This window comes from Tachyglossus aculeatus, chromosome 7 (assembly GCF_015852505.1).
Source record: "Tachyglossus aculeatus isolate mTacAcu1 chromosome 7, mTacAcu1.pri, whole genome shotgun sequence".
NCBI lineage: Eukaryota > Metazoa > Chordata > Mammalia > Monotremata > Tachyglossidae > Tachyglossus > Tachyglossus aculeatus.
Genome location: NC_052072.1, coordinates 6,268,611 through 6,279,139, shown reverse-complemented (window position 1 = coordinate 6,279,139; position 10,529 = coordinate 6,268,611).

Here is a 10,529-nt window from a genome sequence, read left to right as displayed (position 1 = left end):
CCTGTCCCACATCGGGTTCATACTCTAGTCCCTATTTTACAGATGAGGAAACTGAGGCCCAGAGAAGTGAAGTAACTTGCCCGAGGTCACACAGAAGACAAGTGGAGGGGCTGGGATTAGAACCCAGGTCCTTCTGACTTGTAGGCCCGTGCTCTAGTCACTAGGCCACACTGCTTCCCTCCTCCCTATTGGACACTTTGGGAGGCTGGGATTTTGGGGATGGCAGAGGGAGAGGAGGATGACAGATGAATAGCCCAAGTTATTGAGGTGGCAAGGAAAGTTTTCTCTACACCATCAGCAGGACTATCTTTTGAGCGCCTATGCTTTGCAAATCAACCAGTGGTATTTACTGAGCGCTTACTGTATGCAGGGTACTGTACTGAGCGCTTGGGAGAATACAACAGAGTTGGTAGACACGTTCCCTGCCCATAATGAGCTTACGGTCTAGTGGAGGAAGATGGACATTAATATAAATAAATAAAGTAGCACTTGTGAGCATAGAGAACAGAAGATAGGTTTCAAATCCTGTGCCCCCGCCCCGCGACTTTCCCATCACTACAGACAGGGCTACCTTCATTCATTCATTCAATCGTATTTATTGAGCGGTAACTGTATGCAGAGCACTGTACTGCGTGCTTGGAAAGTACAGTACAGCGATAAAGAGAGACAACCCGTTCCCATAATGGGCTCACAGTCTAGAGGTGGGGAGACAGACATCAATACCGAGGCTCAATACTGTGGTGTTATCCTTGACTCTTCTCTTTCATTCAACCCATCGCTAAATCCTGTCGGTTCGACCATCTCAACATCGCTAAAATCCGTCCTGTCCTCTCCATCCGAACTGCTGCCACGTCCATCCAAGCCCTTCTCCTATCCAGCCTTGATTACTGTCTCAGCCTCCTTGCTGACCTCCCTGCCTCCCGTCTCTCCACACTCCAGATCAGACTTCACTCTGCTGTACGGATTATATTTTTCTACAAAAACGATCAGTCCGTGTTTCCCCACTCCTCAAGACTCTCCAGCGGTTGCCCATCCACCTCCACCTCAAACGGAAACTCCTTACCGTCATCTTTAAAGCACTCCTCAATCACCTTGCCGGCTCCTACCTCACCTGGCTGCTCTGCTACTTTAACCCAGCCCACGCACTTCGCTTCTCTGATGCCAAGCTTCTCCCTGTACCTCGATTTCACCTCTCTGGCTGCCGACTTCTCGCCCACATCTTGCCTCTGGCCTAGAATGCCCCCCACCTTCTAATTCAACCGATTATCATTCTCCTCCACCCACCTTCTAATTCAACTGATTATCATTCTCCTCCACCTTCAAAGCCTAATTTTAGGCACATCTCCTCCAAGAGGCCTTCCCCAGCTAGGCCCTCACTTCCTTTTCTCCCACCCTCTTCTGTGTTACCGTAATGTACATATTTATTACTCTATTTATTTATTTATTTTACTTGTACATATCTATTCTATTTTTTTTATTTTGTTAGTATGTTTGGTTTTGTTCTCTGTCTCCCCCTTTTAGACTGTGAGCCCACTGTTGGGTAGGGACTGTCTCTATATGTTGCCAATTTGGACTTCCCAAGCGCTTAGTACAGTGCTCTGCACACAGTAAGCGCTCAATAAATACGATTGATGATGATGATAATGCTTGGATATGCACAATTTATTCATCTCTCCCTCAGCCCTACAGCACATATGTCCATATCCGTTATTTATTTATCTCAATTATTGTCTGTCTCCCGCTCTAGCCATAAACTCGTTGTGGGCAGGGACTGTGCCTACCAACTCTGTTATAGTGTACTCTCCCAAGCACACAGTGAGTGATCAATACATACGATTGATTGATTGGTAACACCATTGTGTGATAGGGAAAGGCAGGTATTAGCTCATTTTAGAAATGAGGAAACAGGCAGAGATGATTAAATCACTGTTGAAAACACCATTATCCACAGTCACTCAGTCACCAACCAAATCCTGGTAATGTTTTCTTCACAACATCTCCCGAATCCACCCCTCCCGCTTAAACTGCCACCATTCTGGTCCAAACACACCCTGGAAGTTCACTGTGGGTAGGGAATGTGTCTGTTTATTGTTGTATCGTCCTCTCCCAAGCTCTTAGTAATAATAATAATAATAATGATGGCATTTATTAAGCGCTTACTAAGTGCAAAGCACTGTTCTAAGCAGTGCTCTGCACATGGTAAGCGCTCAATAAATACGATCAAGTGAATGGAAGGATGAATTCTAACTCAACTAGAATGGGAACCCTTAGAATGATTAACTTGTATCTGCTCCAGTGCTTAGAACAGTGCTTGGCACATAGTAAGCATGTAACAAATAATAATAATAACATGTGCAGCCTCCTCACAGACCTCCCTGCCTTCAGCCTCTCTCCTCTCCGGGCAATACTTCACTCTGCTGCCCAGATCATTTTTCTAAAACATCACTCTGCTCACGTCTCCCCAATCCTCAAAATCCTCTAATGGTCACCCATCCCTCTCTGCATCAAGCAGAAATTCATGACCATATGCTTAGCCCCTCCTTTCCTCTTCTCCCCCTTCCTTCTGCCTCCCCCTTACTTGCTCCCTTTCTTCATCCCCCCTTCCAACACCACATCACTTATGTCCATAGTTGTCCTTTATTTATTTCTATTCATGTCTGTCTCCTCGTCTAGATCGTAAGCTCCTGTGGGCAGGGAATGGGTCTGTTGTATTGTATAATAATAATAATGATGATGGCTTTTGTTAAGCGCTTATTATGTGAGAAGCACTGATCCAAGCGCTTAGTACAGTGCCAAGCGCTTAGTACAGTGCTCTGCACATAGTAAGCGCTCAATAAATACGATTGATGATGATGAAGCGCTGGGGTTGATACAAGGTGATCAGGTTGCCCCACGTGGGGCTCACAGTCTTCATCCCCATTTTACAGATGAGGTAACTGAGGCCCAGAGAAGTGAAGTGACTTGCCCAAAGTCACACAGCTGACAAGCAGCAGAGCCGGGATTAGGACCCATGACCTCTGACTCCCAAGGCCACGCTCTTTCCACTGAGCCACGCTGCTTCTCTTTAAGCGCTTAGTACAGTGCTCTGCACACAGTAAGCGCTCAATAAATACCACTGAATGAGGGAATAAACTTCACTCGTCAACCCAAATCCTAGAAAGTCATTCCAGAATTATGACTAGAATTATTTTATTTAGAATTATTCAGAATTATTCTAGAATTCTAGAGGCAAATTATGGGCCTCTAGAAGCCTGCACCCAGAAGACGTGCAAATGATGGGAAACTGCGTCACTGAACTGGCTAGGTGTTTCTGACTAATCACAGTTCTAAAGAAAAACTAATAAACATGCATAATCCTCACACAAATTATAAACATAAGGAAATTTATTGCCATTTTTAGAGAATGAAGAAAATGATGTAAAGTAAAAAATGAAAAAAGACCTCATCAATACATTCAAGTGAAAAATACAAGTTCCTAGATCATTCATTTTCAAGGGGTCCTAAGAAAAAAAATCTGCTTTCAGTAGTCAAAGTTTTGGGAGAGGGTTATAGATGTCGTTTGTTACCCATGCTTACTAAAGGGTAACTGCTACCATAATAAAGTAAGAATGGTAAAATACTAAAAGGAGTCCAACGTAAGATTAATTATGGTATTTATTGAGCATTTCTTATGTGCCAAGCACTGTACTAAGCACTGGGGGAGATACAAGAGCATCAGGTCAGATACACACATTCTCAGATTGAAAATGCATCTAAAACCCACTCCATTCAATTGTATTTATTGAGCGCTTACTGTGTGCAGAGCACTGTACTAAGCACTTGGGAAGTACAAGTCGGCAACATATAGAGACGGTCCCTACCCAACAGTGGGCTTACAGTCTAGAAGGGGGAGACAGAGAACAAAACAAAACATATTAACAAAATCATCATCATCATCAATTGTATTTATTGAGCGCTTACTGTGTGCAGAGCACTGTACTAAGCGCTTGGGAAGTACAAATTGGCAACATATAGAGACAGTCCCTACCCAACAGTGGGCTCACAGTCTAAAAGGGGGAGACAGAGAACAAAACCAAACATACTAACAAAATAAAATAAATAGAATAGATATGTACAAGTAAAATAAATAAATAAATAGAGTAAAAAATAAAATAAATAGAACAAATACGTACGTAATAAATACGTACAAACATATTTACATATATAGATACACACATAGATTGAAAATGCATCTAAAACCCACTCCATTCATATTTATTGAGTGCTTACTGTGTGCAGAGCACTGTACTAAGCGCTTGGGAAGTACAAGTCGGCAACATATAGAGACGGTCCCAATGGAGTGGGCACCCATCTTGACTTCCTCCCTTTATTCACCCCGCCCCCTCCCAGCCTCAAGATACGAATGTACAAATCTGTAAATTATTTTTATTAATGTCTGTCTCCCCCACTAGACTGTAAGCTCGTTATGGGCAGGGAATGTGTCTATTTATTGCTCTATTGTACTCTCCCAAATGCCTAGTACAGTGTTCTGCACACAGTAACCGCTCAATAAATACCACCGAATGAGTGAATAAATTTTACTTATCAACCCAAGTCCTAGAAAGTCAATCCAGAATTACGGTAGGCAAATTATGGGCCTCTAGAGGCCTGCGCTCTGAAGACATGCAAATGATGGGAAACTGCTTCGCTCAACTGACTAGGTGTTTCTGACTGATCGCAGCTCTAAAGAAATACTGACAACGTGTATAATCCCCACACAAACTATCAACATAAGGAAACTCATTGTCGTTTTTAGAGAATGAATAAAAAAATGATTTAAAGTGAAAAATGGAAAAAAAAAAGCCATCAATACTTTCAAGTGAAAAATACAAGGCCCTAGGTCATTAATTTTCTAGGGGTTCTAGAGAAAAAAAACCTGCTTTCAATACTCAAAGTTTTGGAAGAGGGTTATAGGTGTAGTTTACTCATTCAATCGTATTTATTGAGCACTTACTGTGTGCAGAGCACTGAACTAAGTGCTTGAAGAGTACAATTCAGCAATGAAGAGAGACAGTCGCTACCCACACCAGGCCTATTATCCATACCTATTAAAGAGTGACTCTGCTACCATAATAAAATAAGAATGTTAAAATCTAAAAGGAGTCCAGTGTAATAATAATTACGGTATTTATTATTATTAATAATAATAATGGCATTTATTAAGCACTTACTATGTGCAAAGCACAATTCTAAGCGCTGGGGAGGTTACAAGGTGATCAGGTTGTCCCACAGGGGGCTCATAGTCTTAATCCCCATTTTACAGATGAGGTAACTGAGGCACAGAGAAGTTAAATGACTTGCTCACAGTCACACAGCTGACAACTGGCAGAGCCAGGATTCGAACCCATGACTTCTGGCTCCAAAGCCCGTGCTCTTTCCACTGAGCCACGCTGCTTCTCTTGAGCATTTACTATGTGCCAAGCACTGTACTAAGTGATGGGGTAGATATTCATTTATTCATTCACTCAATCGTATTTATTGAACGCTTACTGTGTGCAGAGTACTAAGTGCTTGGGAAGTACAAATTGGCAGCATATAGAGACGGTCCCTACCCAACAACGGGCTCACAGTCTAGAAGGGGGAGACAGACAACAAAACAAAACAAGTAGACAGGTGTCAATACTATCAAAATAAACAGACTAGATAGATATAGACACATCATTAATAAAATAAATAGAGTAATAAATATGTACAAATATGCACAGTAGAGATACTGCAGGGAAGGATGGGAGAGTTGAAGAGGGGGCCGGGAGGAGGAGGGACTGAGGAGGGACAGGGCAGATTTTAGGGAGCTCATAGCTGATGGTGTAAATTTTCTTGATGAAGTAGCTGGCCAGCTCATTGGGGGCAAGGGATTGATTCAATCATATTTATTGAGCGCTTACTGTGTGCAGAGCACTTGGAGGAGGTGGGGGGACAGGGGGCCTGAGGAAGGAGTTAAATGTCTGGAACAACTGGCGAGGTTGATGGCCAGGGGTGTCAATAAGGAAAGAGAAATAGTTTTGCCGGGCAGAGGAGAGGGCAGAGTTAAATCGTGCATGGGTAAAATTGAAATGGATAAATTCGGCCTGATTATTAGATTTCCACCAGCAGCTCTCTGTGGCACAAGAGCCAAGGAGGTGGACCGTACAAGTGATCCAGGACTGGGGGTTAGAGGTGTGAGATCGATGAAGGAATAGGGAAGCGAACGAGTTGAGTTCAGGCAGGATGTGGGCGAGAGGTCAGTGGCAAGATTAGGCGAGATCAAGGTACGGTGAGTAATAATAATAATAATAATGATGGTATTTGTTAAGCGCTTACTATGTGCAAAGCACTGTTCTAAGTGCTGGGGAGGTTACAAGGTGATCAAGTTGTCCCATGGGGGGGGGGGGGGGGCGCTCACAGTTTTAATCCCCATTTCACAGATGCCGTAACTGAGGCACAGAGAAGTGAGGTGACTTGCCCAAAGTCACACAGCTGACAATTGGCAGAGCCGGGATTTGAACCCATGACCTCTGACTTCAAAGCCCGTGCTTCTTAGCCACTTAGCCATGCTGCTTCTCTATCAATCAATCAATCAATCATGTTTATTGAGCGCTTACTGTGTGCAGAGCACTGTACTAAGCGCTTGGGAAGTACAAGTTGGCAACATATAGAGACAGTCCCTACCCAACAGTGGGCTCACAGTCTAAAAGGGGGAGTTAACCAAGTTAACTAGGTTCTCTAGTTAACCTTCTCACTGTGCCTCGTTCTCGCCCATTCCGCCATTGATCCCTGGCCCACATCTGGAATGCCCTCCCTCCTCACATCCGCCAAGCTCGCTCTCTTCCTCCCTTCAAAGCCCTACTGAAAGTTCACCTCCTCCAGGAGGCCTTCCCACACTGAGCCCCCCCTTTTCCTCTCCTCCGCCTCCCCTCCCCATCACCCCCCCGCCATCCCCCTTCCCCTCCCCACAGCACTTGTGTATATTTGTACATATTTATCACTCCATTTATTTCATTGATGATGTGTATATCTATAATTCTATTCATTTATATTGACGTTATTGATGCCTGTTTACCTGTTTTGATGTCTGTCCACCCCCTTCTAGACTGTGAGCCTGTTGTGGGCTGGGGTTGTCTCTCTCTGTTGCTGAATTGTATTTTCCAAGCACTTAGTACAGTGCTTTGTACATAGTAAGCGCTCAGTAAATACAATTGAATGAATGAATGAATTAATTAGGGGCGTGAAGTGTGCAGGCTGGATTGTAGAAGGAGTAGCAAGATGAAAGCTCACCTCCTCCAGGAGACCTTCCCAGACTGAGCCCCCTTTTTCCTCTCCTCCTCCCCATCCCCCCTGCCCTACCTCCTTCCCCTCCCCACAGCACCTGTATATATGTTTGTACAGATTTATTACTGTATTTTACTTGTACATATTTACTATTCTATAGAACAGTGCTTTGCACATAGTAAGCGCTTAATAAATGTCATTATTATTATTATTATTATTATTTTGCTAATGATGTACATCTAGCTTTACTTCTATTTATTCTGATGACTTGACACCTGTCCCCATGTTTTGTTTTGTTGTCTGCCTCCCCCTTCCAGACAGTGAGCCCGTTGTTGGGTAGGGACCGTCTCTATATGTTGCCAACTTGTACTTCCCAAGCACTTACTACAGTGCTCTGCACACAATAAGTGTTCAATAAATACGATCGAATGAATGAACGAATGAAAAGATGAGGTAGGACGGGACAAGGGGGTGGACTGCTTTAAAGCCAATGGTAAGGAGTATTTGTTTGATGTGGAGGTGGATGGGCAACCAAGGGAGGTTCTTGAGGGTTGGGGAAACACAGATTGAATAAAAATGAAAATAAAAAATAAAAATAAAAAATGATCCAGGTAGCCAAGTGAAGTATGGACTGGATGTGGGGAGAGACAGGAGGCAGAGAGGCAGCAAGGAGGCTGATGCAGGAATCCAGGTGGGATAGGGTGAATGATTGGATTAATGTGGTAGCTGTTTGGACGGAGAGGAAAGGATGGATTTTAGCGATATCGTGAACGTTGAACCGACAGAATTTGGGGACAGATTGAATAAGTGAGTTGAATGAGAGAGATCAGTCAAGGATCATACCAAGGTTTCGGCCTGGTGAGACAGGGAGCGTGGCCGGGACGTCTACAGTGATGGGAAAGTCAGGGGGAGGATAGGGTTAGGGTGGGAAGGTGAGGAGTTCCCTTTTAGACATGTTAAGTTTGAAGTGTCAGCAGCACATCCAAGTAGTAGACTGTAGACTGTGAGCTCACTGTTGGGTAGGGACCAATTAAACCAATTAAAAAAAGAAAAACTTTCTGACTCTCAGGCTCTATCCACTGCAAACTGCAGCGCCTCACTACTCCCCCTGCTGGTCAGAGCGCCGCCCTGCGGGGGCTCCCTTGGGTGACTGCTCCCCCTGCTGGTCAGAGAGCCCCCCTGCGGGGGCCCTCCTGTGTGACTGCTCCCCCTGCTGGTCAGAGCGCCGCCCTGCGGGGGCTCTCCTGTGTGACTGCTCCCCCTGCTGGTCAGAGCACAGTACTGCGGGGGCTTCCCTGTGTGACTGCTCCCCCTGCTGGTCATAGTGCCGCCCTGCGGGTGCCCTCCTGTGTGACTGCTCCCCCTGCTGGTCAGAGCGCCGCCCTGCGGGGGCTACACTGTATCCTAGCCCCAAGAGTCAGTCAATCTTATTTACCTCCCCAGTGCTTAGAACAGTGCTTTGCACATAGTAAGCGCTTAATAAATGCCATCATTTTCTGAGCGCCTACTGTATGCAGAGCACTGTACTAAGCACTTAGGAGTAGACGATGTAACAATATAATAGGTGCCTTTCCTGCCCACAATGAGCTAACAGTCTAGAGGGAGGGACAAACATTAACAGAAATAAATTCAATAAAGAAAGAAATGAGAGGCAGCAGCACGGACCAGTGGATAGAGCCCCAGCCTGGGAGTCAGAAGGTCATGGGTTCTAATCCTGGCTCTGCCACTTGAATAATAATAATAATAATGGCATTTATTAAGCACTTACTATGTGCGAAGCATTGTTCTAAGTGCTGGGAAGGTTACAAGGTGATCAGGTTGTCCCATAGGGACACAGTCTTAACCCCCAATTTACAGGTGAGGTAACTGAGGCCCAGAGAAGTGAAGTGACTTGACTCGAAGTCACACAGCTGGCAATTGGTGGTGCTGGTATTTGAACCCATGGCCTCTGACTCCAAAGCCCGGGCTTTTTTCCACTGAGCCACGATGCTTCTCTAATAATGATGGCATTTATTAAGCGCTTACTATGTGCAAAGCACTGTTCTAAGCGCGGGGGAAATTACAAGGTGATCAGGTTGTCCCACGGGGGGCTCACAGTCTTCATCCCCATTTTACAGATGAGGGAACTGAGGCCCAGAGAAATGAAGTGACTTGCCCAAAGTCACACAGTCAATCACTGCACTAAGCACTGGGGTAGATCAAAGTTAATCAGGATGGACAATGTCTCTGTCCCACACGGGGCTCACAGTCTTTAAGTAGGAAGGAGGCAGGAATTGAATCCCCATTTTCCGGGTGAGGAAACTGAGGCCTAGAGAGGCGAAGTGACTTACCCCAGGTCATACAGCAGGCGCATTGATTCTTTCAAAAATAGTCTCAGTTTTACAGTTAAGAAGACAAACAGCAGAGATGAGTTTATAAACATGCTTTTTTTATTCATACCATACGAAGGTCGACGTTATGAGTTAGATCCTTTATCTCCTATTCATTCAATTGTATTTATTGAGTGCTTACTGTGTGCAGAGCACTGTTGGCTTCAAAGTTTTGATTCTCAAGAACTGAATCATCAATGTGTCAGTGAGGTAAGGGTATTTAAAATTTGAAATTATCTTTATCCCCCGCTGAAAAGGTAGGCTAGTATTCAAAAGTTTACATGGGAGCAATGAACACAATAACCCTAAGTCGAAAGTTAAGGAAATAGGAAGGACAAAGGCTTGTGCTTTAGAGAATGGGGGGAAATAGTTCATCTCAACAAATTAATTAATGACTATGTTACTAATTACTCTACTTATTTATTCTAGACTGTGAGCCCACTGTTGGGTAGGGACTGTCTCTATATGTTGCCAACTTGTACTTCCCAGGCGCTTAGTACAGTGCTGTGCACACAGTAAGCGCTCAATAAATATGATTGACTGATTGATTGATTTTATTTGTACATATTTATTCTATTTATTTTATTTTGTTAACATGTTTTGTTTTGTTCTCTGTCTCCCCCTTCTAGACTGTGAGCCCACTGTTGGGTAGGGACTGTCTCTATATGTTGCCAACTTGTACTTCCCAAGCGCTTAGTCCAGTGTTCTGCACACAGTAAGCGCTCAATAAATACGATTGAATGAATGAATGAATACGAGCACTGAGCTAGGGGCTAGAGAGGATTCAAGATGATCAGATGAGACACGGTCCCTGTCTCACATAGGGTTTTCCGTTGACAAGAGAGGGAGGGGCAAACCGTCACCAAAACCTGC